The 19,646-nt window shown below is 36.9% G+C and overlaps 1 pseudogene; it reads left to right on the top strand.

Annotated features, from left to right (window-relative positions):
• The first annotated feature begins 6,533 nt into the window (after positions 1 to 6,533).
• On the top strand, positions 6,534 to 7,266 carry LOC112820921 (very long-chain specific acyl-CoA dehydrogenase, mitochondrial pseudogene; annotated as a pseudogene).
• The last annotated feature ends 12,380 nt before the right edge of the window (positions 7,267 to 19,646 follow it).

Genomic DNA, 19,646 nt, shown 5'->3' with positions numbered 1-19,646 from the left:
ACCCACTTTTTGTGCAAAATCTAGTATTCTCCCAAGATTTCTCAACATTCCCAGGCAGCTTAAGTACATATAGTTATTTCTAGTTGCAAAAGTCCTTTTCTGATGAATTATTGATCCTATTTTGGCTTCTCTCCTGTGACCAATTTCTTCTCTCCTTTCTGCTAAAGAATTCATATATTCCCTCATTCGCAAATACCACTAAAACCTAAAAGTCATAGATAGACTTACACCCCCTCACACACTTCTCCGCCTCCCACCCAAAAGCTCAGCAGGTTCCAGAGGGCTTGGACAAAAATAGATTGGCTTTTGTTTATTTGTCTAAATCGTTTCAATAGAGAAGCCCCTGAAGTAAAGGCCTATAGTTTTATATTCACAATGTTTGCATAGTACATGTAAGCAATACTGAAAATACACCAATGATCTCTTCCTGCTCTCTGGATACAGAATGTCATGAAGTTTCATGTCAGTAAATCAGTGTAGCATGGGGACCATACCAACAATGAACTCAGTATCTTTTCCATAACACCCCCCCCCAATACCAACAACAACTTTCCATTAATCGGGGTCCTGGTGGGAGATGAGTCTTCTCAGAGAAGAGACTATGTAGAGGTTTGAGAACCAAAAATGGAGACAGCAATGGACAGGGATCAGCAAAACAGGGAAGCCATTGCCATCCTAGGCTGGAAGAAGCAAGGAAAGGGGGCAGTGATATCAGATCCAGAGGCTCTCAGGTCTCAGGGATATCCGGGCTTTACAGAACCCTGTGCAGGAGAGGGACGGAGGAGGAGAAGCACCGTGTTCTCTCTCTCCTTCTATCACCCACTCTTCTGCAAGTGCTTCCCACTGATCACGTCCAACTGGAAATGTAGAAAGAGAGGTTCTGTGGGAACCATTCTGTGGCACAGAGCAGGAAGAGAGGAGCAGAGGATGGAAAAGAACCAGCACATGGCCTCACTGTCACTGCCAAAAATCACTGGGATACATCAGTCTTTATTAAAAACTGCCAGCCCCTCTTTTTTTTTTTAATTTTATTTTGTTATGTTAATCACCATACATTACGTCATTAGTTTTTGATGAGTGTTCCATGATTCATTGTTTGCATATAACACCCAGTGCTCCATGCAATACGTGCCCTCCTTAATACCCATCACCAGGCTAACCCAGCCCCCCAACCCCTCCCCTCTAGAACCCTCAGTTTGTTTCTCAGAGTCCATCGTCTCTCATGGTTTGTCTCCCCCTCCGATTTCCCCCCTTCATTTTTCCCTTCCTACTATCTTCTTTTTTTTTTTTAAATATAATGTATTATTTGTTTCAGAGGTACAGATCTGTGATTCAACAATCTTGCACAATTCACAGCGCTCACCATAGCACATACCCTCCCCAATGTCTATCACCCAGCCACCCCCTCCCTCCCACCCCCCACCACTCCAGCAACCCCCCCTTTGTTTCCTGAGATTAAGAATTCCTCATATCAGTGAGGTCATATGATACTTGTCTTTCTCTGATTGACTTATTTCGCTTAGCAGAATACTCTCTTGTTCCATCCACGTCATTGTAAATGGCAAGATTTTGGGGTTTTTTTGATGGTTGTGTAATATTCCATTGTATATATATTCCACATCTTCTTTTTCCATTCATCTGTTGATGGACATCTTGGCTCTTTCCATAGTTTGGCTATTTGTGCCCCTCTTCTTAAGACAGTATCTTATATCCCCCTATCCATCCAACTCATTTCCTCTTACATCATTATTTGGAAAACTTGAGCTTTTCACTTTCTGCTGATTTTTAGGCCTCCACTCCCTTCTGCACCCCCAAAGATGGATTACTGAGTGGTTCTACAGTGGGCCATCTCTTCAGGTTCTCTTCTTCTACAGGAAAGAAATAGTTGTAACTTAGGAATTTCTAACTTTCTGCTGCACTCTAAACTTGGGAGAGGAAGGAAAGAATAATAAAATAAAATAAAACTCACTCCCCATCCATTGGAACATATAAGTGACTGCCATCGATTTTAGCTTTAAATATTTTTCTCCATTATATTGTCTCATGGAGAAAATTGAGCAAAAGCATGAGGAGGCAGATATCTGTGCAAATGTACTCTAACACTAACAATTGATGAGACATTGGCATCTTTAAATTAAAAAAAAAATAGATTAATGAGAAATGAGCTCCAGTATAGAGCATTGCTAATGAGTTGAATGAGCAGTCTGCTCTCCCATCAAAAGGAACTTACTACTTGGTATCCCTATTTCAATGGAGAAAGTTCTAAAGAATCATAGTAAATCGTATGCTACCATGTGATTACTAGCCCCCTCCTTTTTTAATGATAGTATTAGTTTGGGCAATATTAACTGCTGGAACAAATAGAGGTTTATTTCCCACTTGCCTAATAGCTATTGAGCCACGGATGCATCCCTTCACATGGAGACACAGGAACCCAGATCCTTTACATTTTGTGGCTCTGCTATCCCTGAGGGCCTCCCTGTCATCTGCATCTGGGTAATAGAGGGAAAAATCGATCTTTTATGGTTGGAACCATACCTTCTTCCAAGAAGCATTGGCACAAAAATGACATATGTTCCTTCCATGCCCATTCCATTGGGCAGAACTCAGGCATAGGGCCACATCTAACTAGAGACCAGGAAACGTAGGCTGGCTGTGTGCCCAAGAAGAAGAAATTGACTTTTGGTTGATAGCTCTACCACGTGAGGGTCGTGAGAATGAATAGTTAAACATTTAACAATGTCTGAACAATCATTTCAACTGTTGATATTTAAAGTTAATATTGTTACGAAGTTAAATATTACAAGATAAAGTAAGCCTTTATTTATATATGTTAATTTAAAAATGTTCATATATAATTGGTATAGATTGAGCACAAATAATGTATCTTTACTTTAAATTTTGGTGAAGCAACTGGGACAAAAATGTTTAACCATATGCTATTTTCCCATTTGGGTTCATCCCAGGGAAGGTGGGCTACAAAACAATATCTACAATTACAGTAACAGAATAAAACATAAAAGAACATACTTTTATTTCTACTTATCTAGATAAAATAGTTTATTCTCTTAGTGCTCCTGAAAACTAGAATAAAATTCTCTCATCAATAATGAAATGCCTTCGATCATTTAATTGGGAATAATCAAATTTCTCTCCTAAGGAAAAGGAAAGAGTGAAATAGCCAAGCACTCTAAAGTTCAAGATTAGTAACTAATTCCTTTTTACGCTTGCCCAACTTCTTGTTTAAGTAAGAATCATCAGTAAATCAACACACAAATCAGCTAAGTTTTTTGTCCCCTTGTTAGTAATATAATCAACTTCTACACTGCTTTTCTAGGTTAGGCATTATGCTATTTGGTGAACATAGATGTCTTATTAAGATGATAACCAAGGGGCACCTGTGTGGCTCAGTTGGTCAGGGGTCTGACTTCAGCTCAGGTCATGATCTCAGGATCCTGGGATATCGCATCATTGGCATCCCCACTCAGTAGGGAGTCTGCTTGTCCTTCTGCAACCTCCCCCCCTCCGCATCCTATCTGCCTCCTCCTCCGCTCCCTCTGCTCGTGCTCTCTCCCAGACAAATGAATAAAATCTTTTTTAAAAAATGATAACCAAAAGCTATAGTCTGGTAATTGCTAATGAACTTTTACTATGTGGTTATTCAATCCACAAAACTATCCTACAGAGTAGGTGTTATTACCCCCACTTTGTAGTAACATTTAGACTCAAGGAGACATTGAACAGCTTGTGCCAAGGTCTTATGGTTGAGTTGGAACCCAAACCCAAGTCCCTGGTTCCTTCCTCTACCATATGTGACTACAATTGCTTTCTGCTTGAAATGGGTTGTTCTTAAAAATTCCGTGTGGTAAGACTGTTTTCTAACTGTTTTGTTTACCTTGTCTAATTTTAGATTTATATTTTCTATTGTAATATTAAAAAACTGTGCTTATTATATATGCAGTCTTACTTCCAATTTCTAATAGTATTGTATGTTCTCGCAGGGAAAGCAGTTTTTTTAAGGTGGGGGGGGTTTGCTGACCTTTTACTAATGAGTAAACAGTGCCATCTTCTGTCTGTTTTCTCATAAGCTGTTGGAAATAAAGTCTTGAAAGACTAGGCTAACATAAATCCATGACAGGAAGCAAGGAATCTGGAGAGTTTTATCATATTGGTAATGTGTACCTCATCTTTGAACACTTGCAAAGAAGCTAATTGTTTGAAAGGCCTCTCAGGGCAGATTCATGTGAAAAAAAAAAAACAGTTCTGTGTGATTAATTATCTGAAACCTTTGGATATGGAAGGAAGAGGGAAGAGGCAGGAGGGAGACACAGTGATAGGTGGCAAGTGGTTATAAAGATTCGGGGTTAACATAGTTGAAGGAGGAAGGCAAGCAATTCTCTTATTTGTTCTATCATTAGTTTATTCATTCCCTTCAATATCCTTCTTTAGAGAAACACGCCTGACGTTTGTCAAAAAAGGGAAAAAGAAAAAGATAGAAAGGAAATAATGTATTAAACCCTTAAGGTTGAATACCAGAAAAAAAATACTTTTCTCTCTGCATATGAAGCATGATTGTCAAAACTGAGGCACATGTGACAGCTTATATAAATGTGAAAATCTTCTAGGGTTGGACGTTCAGCCAGGAATACAAGTTTTTGTTTGTTTGTTTGGTTGGTTGGTTTATTTTATTTTATTTTATTTTGGTTTGTTTGCAAATCTCTGCTATTTTGGAAAATGTATTTTTAGTCTCACTGTACTTTCTAGTCATCTCACAAAAGAAAAAAAATCAGTTAATAAGTTTTTATCAAGACTTACATGAGTTCATTTAAATATTTCTATCTCACAATGCTTACCTTTCACGAATATAGACTAGCTTTAAGCTTTATGAGTATAGCCCGCCTTCAGAAATGTTTATGATGTTAATCATATTAACTGCCCACAAGGTAGCTGTTCTTCTAAGGAATTTGAAGAGACGGTGGGAACCCCAAAGGGAAGTAACTAACATTGCCGAAGTTCTCTTAGTCAGGGAGCTCCATACCATGGCAAGTCAAGAGCATGAATCAAAACAGCTTGAACCCATGTCTGAAAAGTATGGCTTTTGGGAGATGCGGCTTTCTATATCATTTTGCATATTCAGAGGCAAAGCAGGGACAATGACCATGTGTGGGTAAAATAAACGTATAATTGGAAATTTTTTGCACATTGCACCAAGGGAAAACAGTTGCTTGATCGTGGGCAGATAATCACAATCTACCTCTTCATGTTCATCTGCTTTTCTCAGCCTTTTACCAAAATGAGGTAAAGGGAGTTTTCTTACTATATATGAGGCTAATTTTCATTCTGTCAAGAGTTACTCCAAAGATTCTCCAAATCCCCAAACACATTTCAATTCATTTTAATTTGGATTTTATGTGCTGCTATAGAGGGATCAGTGTTGGACAGAGGTGCTCAGACTTTTGGGGCTTAGTGAAATTATTTACTGACGTGTCTTCCAGAAAGCTGGGTATCTAAAGTCTGAAAGGTAATCCATTATGAAGAGAATGTTTCATCCAGTTCTGAGTAATCTGTGTGAGGGTCCTTGACCCCCTCCGAGTGTCCCCCTAATAGCTCATTCTATTCAACATTAGCCAGAGGTATCATACTTTGATTTTATATTAAACACATTTGAGAAAACCCAGAATTTCCCATCAATTTGCAAGTCAACACAAGAAACTTAGCTTCCTAGTTTGGCATATCTATTTCTATAGATTCATTAATGTCAACATTTCATTATTTCTGTTTGCAGGACAGTCATTATGTGGTACCATGGGCATGACATGTAAACATATGAGGTGATTACACTGATCTGTTTCATAAAACCGTAATACTCTCTACAATTATTTTTCTTTTAAATGAAGTTATTTCCCAAGCATACATAATGCAAATCATTATGAAAAATCTTAATGTCCTGTTGCCTCTCTCTGGCTGTAGGTGAGCAGGAGTAAAGACAAGGGGGCTACGTTTGCTGGGAGCGCTCCAAATGTCCTTAAGCAGATCCCCAGGAGAATGAGATTCTGCTATTACTCCCTGGCTGCGATGCCTTGCGATGGGAAAAAGCCTAGGGTACATGCAACAACATGATTGAGTAATTACACCGACCAGTGTAATTCACTCAGACATTAGGCTTGAGATTTAACCGAAAGCTATCTCAAGCATATGATAACCTTCCATACATGAGCCAAGGTTTATCTCTCGTGGACTCACCTTTATGCGTGGCCCTGGCCTGTCCCAGCCACTCCACAGGACTTCCTCCAAAGGGCAGCTCATTAGACCACTTGTGGCCTTCTCCCTGACAACTGTTTATCCTTATATCCAGTTAGCTAGATGTATATAAATTGGATTATTATCACATGTGTTTTTATAGGTAAGTCACTTATATGTGCATTAATTTAAGGCTGTCATAACAAAATACCATAAATATTTACATTTATTTACTATAATCATCTTAAGGTAAAAGTCCCAGGGCCAGAGAAACTGGGAGGGGTGTTTGCATCCAGATCATGGGCGGCATGGGCTTCATGAAGGAGCCTGGGGGAGAGTGCGTTCTCCAAGACCTTCGCATTTTCCGGAGCTGCGAGGGGACCGATGACAATCTCCGGCTGGTTGTGGCTCTTCAGGGCTGTATGGACAAAGGCCAGGAAATTTCTGGAATTGGCAATGCTCTAAAGAATCCCTTTGGTAATGCCAGCCTCCTGCTAGGAGAGGCAGGCAAACAGCTGAGGAGGCGGGCAGGGCTGGGCAGTGGCCTGAGTCTCAGTGCTGTCATCCACCAGGAGCTGATTCGGAGTGGAGAGCTGACAGTGAAGGCTCTAGAGCAGTTTGCCGCTGTGGTGGAGGCCAAGCTAATAAAACACAAGAAGGGGACCATCAATGAACAGTTCGTGCTGCAGCGCCCGGCAGACAGTGCCATTGACCTCTACGCCATGGTGGTAGTTCTGTCCAGGGACCCAAGATCCCTGAGCGAGGGCCACCCTACAGCCCAGCACGAGAAGATGCTGTGTGACAGCTGGTGTATCGAGGCGGCAGCCCGGGTCCGGGAGAACATGGCCACTCTGCAGTCTGACCCACAGCAACAGGAGCTGTTCCGTAACTTCAAGAGCATCTCCAAGGCCTTGGTGGAACGAGTTGGCATGGTCACCAGCAACCCCCCGGGCTTCTGACTGCTCCCCACCCCCAGGGCCTGGCCTGGCACGTGCCTTCTTGAGCCCAGCGCCACCCACAGGCCCTGGTTCTTCAGTCCTTGCTCACACTTAAGAATTAACTTCCCTTGTGTTCTTAACTCGGCTTTGTCCTGAGGTCAACAGAATGAAAATGAACAGTTTCCATAATTCTACTTATATCTTCTCCTCTCTCTCTCTCTCTCTCAGTCTCTTGCTTTCTTTTCTCTCTCCCTCTTGGTCCAGCTGTTTCTCTTTTTTAAATGAGTAGCTGGTATAATTTCTCCTAAATATTCTAATTAACTAACCTCATTTCATTTCTAATTAACCTTAATGACTTTCCCACTTCCTATAAAATATGCTCATCCTTGAATATGTACAGCCTAGTCAAAAGTCGACTGTGTCTGTTGCAGGGTTATGGATTTTAAGCTTCTAAAGTATTCTTCCTCACTGAAATTTGAGAAAAGTGCAAGGTAATATTATAAAAATTAAAGTCTTACCACCACCTAGTAAGTGATAGCTGAATAGACAAATATGTGTTGAAAAAGGTAAGTGACATAGTGGATTATAGGCATGGGAAATCCAGAGTTCATTGTTAATATATTAGTGAATATAGTTTTTCTTAAAAAGATTTTTATTTATTTATTTTTTAGTAATCTCTACACCTGATATGGGGCTTGAACTCACAACCCTGAGATCAAAAATCACATATCCACCAACTGAGCCAACCAGGCACTCTGATATAGTTTTGAAAAACTCTTATATATCTTTAAATTTTTCTTCGTTACCTCACTTTGACTATGTATTTGGAGACAAAGTTCCCTCATCTTTGGTCTGCCTTGGACTCTCTCAGGGTACCAACCACTGACTCATCACAATTCATTCTATTCACAGTTTTCTAAGTAAAATGGTAATAGTTCTATTTATTGATGGCTTGCATATGCTAAAAACGCTATTAGATGATAATACATACATATAACCCTATCAACAGCCTGGGAAGTTTTAAGAAATTTCTTTATGAATGAAGAAATAGATATTCCAGTTTATTATCATCCAGGCAGAGAGGTCAGCCACCTCTCCAATGTCGTGCAAAGCAGAGATATAGTTGAGATTCAAGACCAGGTATGTTAGCCTGACTTTAATGTTCTTTCATGTGCATTAAAATGTCTTGAAGAAAATTTATTAATTCTCCTCTTCAGTAACCTTTTCCTTTTAACAAGTCCTCTTTTTAAATAAACATAAATAATCAAGGGGCACTTGCAATCCTTCCAGAGAAATCAGTAGTTGATATTTTCTATTAATCCCTGCATTAAAAATAAAATAAAATGAGAATTTATTTGAATTATACAGTCTCAATACAAATGCTAGTAAAAGAAGACCCATGGCTCACACACAACATAATAATGCCGAGTTTTAACATTTTACCTGTCTTAATTTCTGATTTATCATAAATTACTTACACTCTATTAGTGTGATACATATAAATTACTGTGTTTTTATAAGTAAGTCACTTATGCATTTATTAATTTGCTAGAATGGGCATCATAAAATGCCACAAACTGGGTGACTTACACAACACAAATTTATTTTCTCACAGTTCTGGAAAATCAAGGTGCCAACAGTGTTGGTCTCTCCTGGGGCCTTTCTTTGGCTAGCAGATAGCCCCCCACCATGCTTCCTTTTCCTCCTCATACTTGCCTTGCACACATGCCTCTGATATCACTTTGTGTGTCCAAATCTCTTCTTGTAAGGACACCAGTCCAACTGGATTCGTGCTTACTCCTATGACCTCATTTAACCTGAATTACTTTTTAGAGGTCATGTTCCCAAATACAGTCACATCTTGAGGTACTGTGAGTTAGGGCTTGAATATATAAATTTTGGGTCGGGGGGGGACACAGTTCAGCTCATAACAGTTTGCATAATCAGAAAATTATAACACAGAATATTAAATTTATCTTTGTGTAAAGAAGGAAGATGTTAGGTTTTGAAACAACTCAAAGAAGTAGGTAAAACCTGATTTGTTAGTCAAGTTTGCAGTAGACAAACAGAAGATAAGTGATTGTTTCATGTCAGGTAATATTTCAAATACGTGAATAACATAGATGGAATATGAGAAACACTGTTACTATGGCAATAAATAAAGGTGTGCTGGGGCGCCTGGGTGGCTCAGTCGTTAAGTGTCTGCCTTCGGCTCAGGTCATGATCCCAGAGTCCTGGGATGGAGCCCCGCATCGGGCTCCCTGCTCCGCGGGAAGACTGCTTCTCCCTCTCCCACTCCCCCTGCTTGTGTTCCCTCTCTCGCTGTGTCTCTCTCTGTCAAGTAAATAAAATCTTTAAAAATAAATAAATAAATAAAGGTGTGCTGAAGCCAGGAAGGTCAGAACTCAGGATGGCAGGAGTTTTAGTCAAGGAGAAATGACCGCTGGATTTAGCAAGATACATCAGGGGAATTTGGTAAATTAAAGATACAACTCAAATGATAACATAACAATAAAAAATTTAAAAAAAAGAGAAAGTACTTGTAAGCACTAACAATAATCACTCCAAAAGAAAATAGGTTGAAACAAAGTAAAGGAAGTTGACAACTAGAAAATTTACTGAGAAGACCTCATCATAAGCACCTGAGAATATTTAGGAATTTGACGTTCAACAAGGAGTGGAAAGGGGTGGCAGAGAAAGCCTGCCAGGAAAGAGTTTCAAATGTTTGCACTGTAAAGCCTTCAGGGGGATGTGGACTCCAAAAGCACCTCTCTCGTCCAGAATTAAATCACTGACAGTCCACTCCCCTACCCCTTGAGTTTCTCAACTCCATAATCTCTTTTCTTTTGAGCTAATTTTCTACATTTAGAAAAAAATAAGACCATTCATTTGAGGGTCTTTCTCAGATTTAATTGTTCTAATTTAGAGATTTCCAGTCAGTGGGACTTAGAAGCTTGGAGGTGAAAGTGGGGAGAACCTCAAACCATATGAGGAAGCCCTCAAATCTATTTTCATACCAGGCATCAGTTATAGAATTCATTCTTTATCTCAAGATTAAAAAAAAAAAGAGTTTATTGTTTAGAAGCAGAGTTGTGGCCCTTTAATGGCAATGGTGTTTCTTTAAATAAAATTTTCAAAAATACATGAAATGTTCACAAGAGTAGAAAGAACATGGTACTTTTTCAACAGTCTTAGATTTGAATGTATGCACACAATTTAAGTAGACTATAAGGGAGAAATGGTATCATGTTTGGAACATTGTTAAGAATTCTTTAAAGAGCAAAATATTTGAGGGAGTTCTGAGCTCAAAATTTTGAAATTAAAAAATGGTGTGGTATTTTTTAAAATCTAATAGTTCACTTATAAAGATGTTGCTAGAACAAGCTAGTATCATGGTGCAGACATGTTATGGACAGAGAAAATATTTTTCTATTTGGAAGAAAGAATTAATGCGGGGTATATGTCAGATTTGGTGGGTTTTTCTCCTTTAATTCAAGAGAAAAAGTGGCAAATATAGAAGAGGTTTTCCCCACTGAGAAAGGAAATCACACATCTTTTTTTTTTTACAGTTTTAAATGGAACAAATCCCATTTGGAAGACAAGAATGCATCTGATATTAGCAAAGAACAATTAGAATAGTAAGACAAATTCACAAATAATGACACATAAAGATGGACACCATGTTGCAAAATTCAAAGCAATGTGAATAATAAAAGCAAGTGCCAAAAATTAATCAGATTCACAGGGATTTGAATAGTCTTTTACAACTATCAGAGACTGTACTAAAGCTTTATGCAATAGAATCCAAGAAACAGTTCCTTAATTCAGTGGCTTGACTGGACAGAGTTACGGTCTCAGAATATAACCCTTACGGCAGTAGCAGATGAAAGAGATGCTGGCAACCAGAAACTATGTCATAGCTCATGAAGAGTTTATGAGCATCTAAACAGAAAATCGGACAGAGCCAATGGAGTGGAAGAGATGGATATACTTGACCGCTAGAGTAGTGACATGGTTATGAATGATACTCCAAGATGTGGGTCAAGAACTGTTGGAGACAACTTTGCGATCTCTAGCTGAGATGGCTAAGCAGATGATAAGGCTGTTAACTTAGGAAAGCAAGAAAGAGACACAAAATAAAGGGCAAGTCGTATCACAGGATTGAGGGAGTGAGAATAAGAATGTAAGTAAGAGTAAGAATTTGCACATGATGAGTCTAAATTCTAGCTCAAATCCAGATGGAAAAGTCTACAAGACAGAGAAAATGAACATGAAATGTTCATTCACAAATACTCCGTATTTGCCATTTCTTTTAACATTTCTTATAGACTTATGCTCAGCACTTTGTATACATTTTTGTCTGATCTTGTTGGCTTGCCTCATTGATAACACTCTCATCTCTGTACCTGGCCCTTGCTTCTCATCTCCAGGGAATAAAAAAAATAAGGACAAAAATATATATACACTTTTAGGTAAGGAACTGTCAAAATAACTTAATGAATTTGGCTTTCATTTTTCCATTGAAAAATACACTTTTATAAATGGAATAGATTTGAGTATTTATATTTAGTTATGCATTTATCCTGATATGCTTAAACTGGAAAAGGAAAAACATAGGAAGAAAAAAATTGAAAGGACCTAGGAGTTAGCATCTGTTGAAATAAAAATAAAATTTGGAATTTTTTCCCCCTACCTATCAGAACATTTTTATGCTGCAGGCAGTGGGTACCTGGGTAGCTTCATTATTTGATGTCATTTTAGAAGTAAAAAAGACATGGGTGACTTTAGCCTGGGATAGTCGCATAGAGGAGACCATTAAAAAGACATTTGATTATGCGCAACCTATAAAGATGTTCACTCCCCTAACATGCTTTTTGTGCAAATATAGCCCACTCCCTGTGGCGACTGCCTGAAATTAATCAATGGTTCTTTTAGAACAGGGAGGATTTAGTATGCAGGCAGAATCCCCCTGAAGGCTGCCTTGGGCTTTGCCTGGGGCTGTTAGAAGGGGCCTTCCACAGGGAAGACCTGCAAAACCCAGCATAAAGTGTCCATTGAAATCTGAGGAGATGATTAACTCATTTAAAATATCTCTGAAGGAACTTTCCAGAATCTTGGAAGAGGAAAACTACCTAGTTCATATAGTTTTTATTAACTTCAAGGATCCATGATATCCTTTCTCTGGAGCAGAGCCGAAAGGGGTCATTTGAGCAGCAGGAGTATTTGGTCATACGTAGCAGTCTCCCCAGAAGATTACTTTGCCCTCCTGATAGAGTTCTTTGTCTAAGGTTGAGGGGTCATTTTTAAAATTCCCATGGGGATGTTTTTCTCACACACTGAGAAGAGACATTAGTTAGAGTCACAGAAACTGATTTTATACTCTTTATGTGGAGTCGAGTATGTTCAGAATTTTACATTTGATACCCTGTGGAGTGGGACTTGATGAAGTTTCTGGGATCTTTGCTTTATATTTGCAACAATATTTTGAGCATAGGAAAGAGACAAAATAGGATCATTCATCCTGCCCCATCAGATGTTATTCAATAGCCCCTAAAGCTGATTGATTAACTCACTGCAAACCCTACTGGAGAAGGAACTGGACTTCCCTGCTTCAAAAGGGTAATCACAGAAAAATGACAGCTGGGATAAACAAGTTGTGTGAGACAGTAGAAATGATTGCATTTTTTGTCTCTAAAGACAACACTGGTGAATTTGCTGGTCTTGGTATGAAAAAGACAATTTTTCTTTCATCTTTATTCCAGTCAGTAACTATCCCATCAACCAAAAAGCCCAGAGCTTTTGCTACAAACTTTGGTGACACTTTGACCTTCAGCTCCTCCTACTGAGATGCACAACAAATTTTCTTTAGAAAACTGACTTTCTCATGATGAAAACCTGTGAAAGGAAAGTGAGGAAAATACTGTTTTTCTCACCTGAGGAATATCAGCATAACATTTGAGGCCTTTGACTTATTTGTGAAACTCATTATTCTGGTTGATCATGTCCACAAGGCTAAATATTATGACATTATGACCAAATACTTTTAATTTACAAAAAGAATAACATTCCTTTCTTTTTGAAGTGATACTGTTCTATAAAACTTTAAAATAGTGTGCATTTGTAGTTTCTAAATTTATTATTCCTTGATTTTTCCTGGATTGAAAAACTCCTATACATTACTGAGGTGTATAACACATATCTGGTAATTAAAGGGTTTTGAAATACATCAGAGCAGAAGCAATTTCTTCACATGTAGAAAGTGTCAACATCCGTAAAGTTTAAAAACAAATATAACCCAAGCTTTTATACAAAAAGTTTTTTTTGACATTTAGATTTTCTAAAGTAACTTGAACAGATTAGACTTTAGGTATTAGGTATGAAAAATAGAAAAATTCTGTTTACAGTTGAAGCTTTAAGACTAGAGGATAAAAATTGTAAAATAAATGGCTCTGAGTTACAATAAATGTGTGACTCTAGAATTTCAACTCCACTGGACAAGGAACTTTACTTTGATATCTTAAATTAAAATCATATTAAAATATTTAGTTGGATTACTTCATCATGTTCTAGGTACATTTCATACTTTTTAAAAACAATTAAACTTTTTTTTTTTTTTAGTCTTGACCCCCACTGAGCTATCATTCTATTTCCTGTAATGAATCAGGGTTCTTAACAGAACTTGTCATATGTTGTTTCCTCTTTCGGATTTTGCAAGCACTCTTCAACTCATGCAAAACTGATTTCTACTTCTTCCATATCAGCAAAAATGCTTTTGAAAAGATTTTAATGTCCTCCATGATGTTCATTCCAATGGGGCCTTTTCAGTCCTCATCTGTCTTGATCTGCAGCAGCATTTAAGAGTACTCCAGGAGAATTTCTGAGGTGGGCTGATACTTGAGAATCACATCCTTAGGTCATTTATAACTCGGGTCTACTACTTTGATAAAGGTAGGGTCATGACCTCCACAGATGGGCAGAGTGAGAGATTGGAGCATGAAGATTATCCACTAGAGCCTCCCTTCTCACATTTACAAGGTATCAAAAAACCAAGTATTTGCAAATTGTGCAGGAAGTATTATTTAGTTATGTAGCCAAGTCATAGTTCTGAATTTCCACTATTCCCTCTGGCAATTCACACTCTCTTACAAACATGTGAATGTTTGTGGTGAGCAGGTTGGGAAGGGTTGTGTTAGTGGAAGGATGAAGTATGGCAACCATATGCTGATGGTTTTCCTAAAATATCTTTTTTAACTTATAGGCTATAAACTTCAGATTTTCATAATCCAACTAGTATTCCCAACCCCCTAGTCCTAACTGTCCAGGTCAACTAGTATATTGCTCCACGAGTTCCAATCCTACATTGAGAGGAGAAAAGGGTTTCAAAGAAGGAACATAAAGATCTGTGCATGTAACTATCCCAAATCTCACTTTTTCATTGTCCTCTTTTCTAAGTGTCTTTAAATGTTATTTATTTAACATTTTTTTAAGCAGAATTGAACTTTTAAAAGGTCATTTTTGTAGTACTTTCTTGGAACATAGAAGATGAAAATAATGAGAGAAGCAACTTTCAAAAACACATACTACTCTAGGTTTTGTTTTGTCTCTAAAACATGTAATTGGTAGAGGTGATTTTCTTTTGAAAAATTGCTCTATCTTGTCCCTCACTTGCCAACATGGTATAGGAACAGTTTCTATGAGGTTGAATGTGTTATCTGAAAGTGGATTTAACTCCAATCAGAGAAGTTGGAGTGATAAAAGCAAGAAATTACTATAAATCTTCAAGTACATTTTGCTCTTTACAGTATGTTCATTTATCTCTTTAGGGAACGAACTATTCATTTTCTTGTGTTCTCAAAATGTGGCCATTTAAAGCAACATAATTATAATAATTTTGCAAGCATTTCCTTCCTCATGTACTCATTAACTTAGCTGGAATTGAAATTTTAATAGATACCACTATGACTAGAGTCACATATTTTACGTGTAAGTAATTACAAAGTTAGAGCAAAGTTAGAACAAAAATACTACACCTATTTATCACTTCATGTGCTGATTAATTAGTAGAATTTGGAATCAAGTCAGCCTATAGAGCAAAAGCATACTAGCTAAACTTAAATAAAAAATCCAGGATTTGAAATTTTCATTGATTCTAGGATCTGTTTGTCTGTCTATTGTTGAGAGAGTGTGTAATGTTCAGGTAATATCCTAACTTACCACTAATTACAGCCACAAATAAACAGGAGAAAAAATAAATAAAATTGTTTTGGTGAGGTTATTAGTGAATGAATTGATAAATTAATGAATGAACTAATGAATAAATTAATATATAAAATGTAATGAGTAAATGAATACATAGTCTTTCCTTTAGTCCAATTTTTCAGATATTGACTATGGGCTACCCTATGCTCTCCTCCCCAAATGCCAAGCCATTTGGTCCTCTCCTTTTAGGCTCTTTTCCTTTTTTATCTGTGGACCAACTGTCATCTTTCTTAACAGAGACTGCTCATCTCCCTGTAACGCCTCTCAGATAACACCAACATTTGGTAGATTTTCTTACGTGTGAATGATAGGACATGCCTTCAAATCCTAGAAGTGTTTGCTTAAAAAAATCATTTAATCTTTTGGTGTTTACTTTTAATTTCACTAAGCCAATGATTATCCTAAGCAAGCTAATCAATCTTTATAATGGCCGATGAAATTATCAAGGCATAAACCAGCTCTCAATTGTCTGTACAGTAGTATATCAAAGATACAAATAATCTGAGAATTAGATAAAATCTAATATGTTATCTCATACTGCAACTTTTGTCCAGAGGTGTGTCTTAATGTTTTTATTCTTCCTAGGCCAATAAGCCACATAGAATGATTTTATTTAATTGTAATAGGTCAAATGATTTTGACTAATATTAGCACCAACTAATGAACACAAGATATGTGCTAGATTTTTAATGTTTATATCATCGTTATGCAACTAAATTAAGGCCAATGAAAGGTGTTAACAATTTTTAAGTAAATAGTATAATAGGGAACAGTTACTGGATGTGAAATTGCAACATTCTACAGTTAACAGGACAAGTATCAAAACCAATTTATCTTCCATAGAAAGCAAAAATCGATATGCTTAGAAATATGTTGACTTTCATAATGAAGCCATATTGATATTCAATATTTTTATGGATAATCTACCAACTGAAATATCTAAATAGATAAGTTAACTGCATTTATGGATTTCTCAGGAAGATTCTGCTTCATGTGGCCTTAGAGATCATCACATTTATCAGAGTTACAAAGTGCTTGCCTGGTGAATTTACTAACCACATTTAATTTAATATGAACAGTGTCTTTCCGTTGGGTTTAATGATCCTAATTTTATAAGTAATAAAATTGGAAATCAGAAGTATTAGGTAACTTGTCTCAGGACACATGGGTACAAAGTGGCAAGAGCCATGATTTAAACATAAGTCCATTTTATAGGAAATAGCTCACAAAACACTACTATGTCCTACACAGTGTATGGGAGGCATTCACTTCACAAGGCCTCACTGACTGCATTCATAACCATTCATAATACTGATGCCTTGCAAAAATTATTACTGTGGATATTACTTTCCAGCACACTTCTATAGTCTAAAGTAAAAATGCAGTTTCTCTCAAGCACAGATAGAGAGTGACTTCTGAATTCCTCTGTATGGCAACTTAGCTGTTGCTGAGGAATAGTTGTGGGCATGTATTTATCCTTTCTCTACATTTTCAGAGCCAAGTGTATCTTTTGCAAAACAGTGCAGGGTTTTCCTCTTGCCACAATGCAAAGGTTTTCCTCCTTTTCTAACACTAATTTTCCTCACCTACTTCCAATGTACTATAAGATTTGGAAATGAAATACTGCTTGAGGCTTTGAGATATAAAATCAAGTTAACTTTATCCCACACAGAACCTGCTCTCTAGGGACTGCATGATCTTTCATATCTCTATTGTCCTGTTGCTGATCTACAGCAACTGAAAAAGAAGCCAATCCAGGAAGGAGCTGGTTCAAGATGTGCAAATGGCAAATCCCATTAGAATGGATTTACAATTCAATTACATGAGGTCCAAGGTACTGGGCAAATTATTGGGCATATTATTTCATTAGAGCAGTATTTCACTGTATTGAAAAAAGGAGTTATTAGCTAGACCTTGGAAAGACAGTTAAAGATCATTGATCTAACATGATTTGACTTGTTTATAAAGTATTTCCTAAAGCTAGTTTCATCTGTCATAGATTGTTACAAGAAGTTTCATTTTAGCTTTTCAAGAAATGGGGAATTGCTAAATAACAATGGAGAGCCTCATGTGTATATTTCTGCTGAGCAGAAACTACATATGTTTTAATTTGTAGGTCTGTGAATGCAGAGCATTTTCTGAAAAATTACCACTCAACAGATGACTCATAACACATCAATATTTTATCTCAGTGAATAGAACACTAAACTCTATTCAAATTACAGTTTATTCAAAAATTTCATCCAACAAAGATTTTCTATTTATTAACATTCTTACCAAAATGTATCCAAGAAATCAGCTGAGAAAGGGGTAAGATTGAAAAGGGAAAACAGTAAAACAATATTTGGAAATTACAAATAGCATGGCTCATATTTACAGTTCAAGTTTGTTTCCTTCATTTAAATGGATAGTTCTCCAGTTTAAGAAAAAAATGAAAGATCTAGAAAAGGATTAGTAAATCCTTGAAGGAGTTGTGTAGATATGTCTTTTGAAGAATCACATTATATATGGAAATACTTGACTTCTAAATGGAGCTACTGCCCAATTCTGAAATGAAGCCTTATGATTTTATAAAAGCCTAGATAGGGAATCTGAAACTCCACGTTCTATTCCCAGTTGACCTTTCACTCATTATGTAAATTCTGAATACTTTTTTTTTATCATTTCTTATGCTTCTTTTCTTTAACTCCTTCCACAGACGAGAATTAGCTCTTTCCCTTCTAGTCTTCTCACTGAACTAAAGATCAATTCTTGCTGTACATTTATTCACTCATTCAAAGCATTTTTTTCATTAAGAATCAGTCTTTTTTCTGGCACTGGTGACAGAGCAGTGAACAAGAAAATCAAGTACTGGTCCCATTCAGCTTCACAGAGAGGCAGGGAAGCAAATAAATGAATTTTAAAAAATAATCAGAGGGATGTGATAAGGGTTGGAAATACATAAACGGCTTTGCTAAAAGAGAGAAAAACTAGGGATGGTTTTGAATTCAGAGTTAGGTAAATTCTCCCTAGGAAGATTACATTTAATTTGATGCATGAATTTTATAAAGGATCCAAAAATATTATAGATGGAGAAAATGGTTGATGTAAAGGTCTAAGGAGATGTACATAGTTGTAAAGGTCTTTACATAGATGTAAAGATCTATGTGAAATTGGGATATTCAATAAAAGAAATTCTAGTGTGCTTAGGAAATGATGGACTTGACCTCCCTGGGCTTCATTTATGTGGGACAGTGGAGAGCATGAGAAATTAGTGAGAAACTGCCATCTATAAGACTAATTACCTCACCCAGTCCCACACTACTGCTTTGGTCCACTGTTGGACTACATTTCCCAGCCTTTTTGTGATCAGTTATCATCATATGTCTTGAGTATAACTGGCAAAACATGAGTATAAATGGCTCATGCCACGTCCAGGCTTAGCTTATAAAGGTGTCTCACGCAATACTCCATACTCTTTCTCCAGGCTTGATTTAAATCACCAGGTTGAGGCAGACTGAGCCACAAAATGAAAGGAGTTTGTGTTACTAGTTTACTATGAAGGAGACCCATACCCTCATCAGAAAAGCTATTTTGAACTACATGAGGGCAAAAAATAAACCACTACTGTGTTAAGCCACTGAAATTTTCAGGTTTATCTGTTATCACAGCTACTCTCACCTAAACTACTCGAGTAAAACATTTGGATTTTATTCTAAATGGCAACAGAATATATCAACAGGTTTTAAACAGTGTTAGTAATATAAAAATTCATATTTTAAAAATATTCTTGATACAATGTAGAGAATGGGTTGTCAAAAAAAAAAAAAAAAAAAGGAACAAGGAAACCAGTTAGGAAGTTACTAGAATAGACCAGACAAAAGATGGCAGTAGTTTTGGGTTGGCTGGTAATCCTACAGATGGAGCAAAGTGAACACATTTTTGTATACTTTGAGGCTAAACAAACAAATTTTGCCATATATTGGTTGGGGGAAGAGAAAGAAAGAATTTGCAAGGATGTTTCTAAGTTTTTATTTTAAATTTATTTAAATAATCATTTTTAAAAAAATTTTTAAATGTTTTAAATTTACAGAAAAGTTACAAAAATTTTACTGAGATTACTAGTGTATCCTTCACCCAGTTGCTAACATCTTACATCACTATGGTATATTTGTCACAACTAAGGAATCAACATTTGTACATTACTATTAATTAACCACTAAACTTTAT

Source organism: Callorhinus ursinus, unplaced genomic scaffold, assembly GCF_003265705.2.
Source record: "Callorhinus ursinus isolate GAN/ISIS: 27379988/994484 unplaced genomic scaffold, GSC_fseal_2.0 scaffold1, whole genome shotgun sequence".
NCBI lineage: Eukaryota > Metazoa > Chordata > Mammalia > Carnivora > Otariidae > Callorhinus > Callorhinus ursinus.
This window is presented reverse-complemented; position numbering and strand designations above follow the sequence as displayed.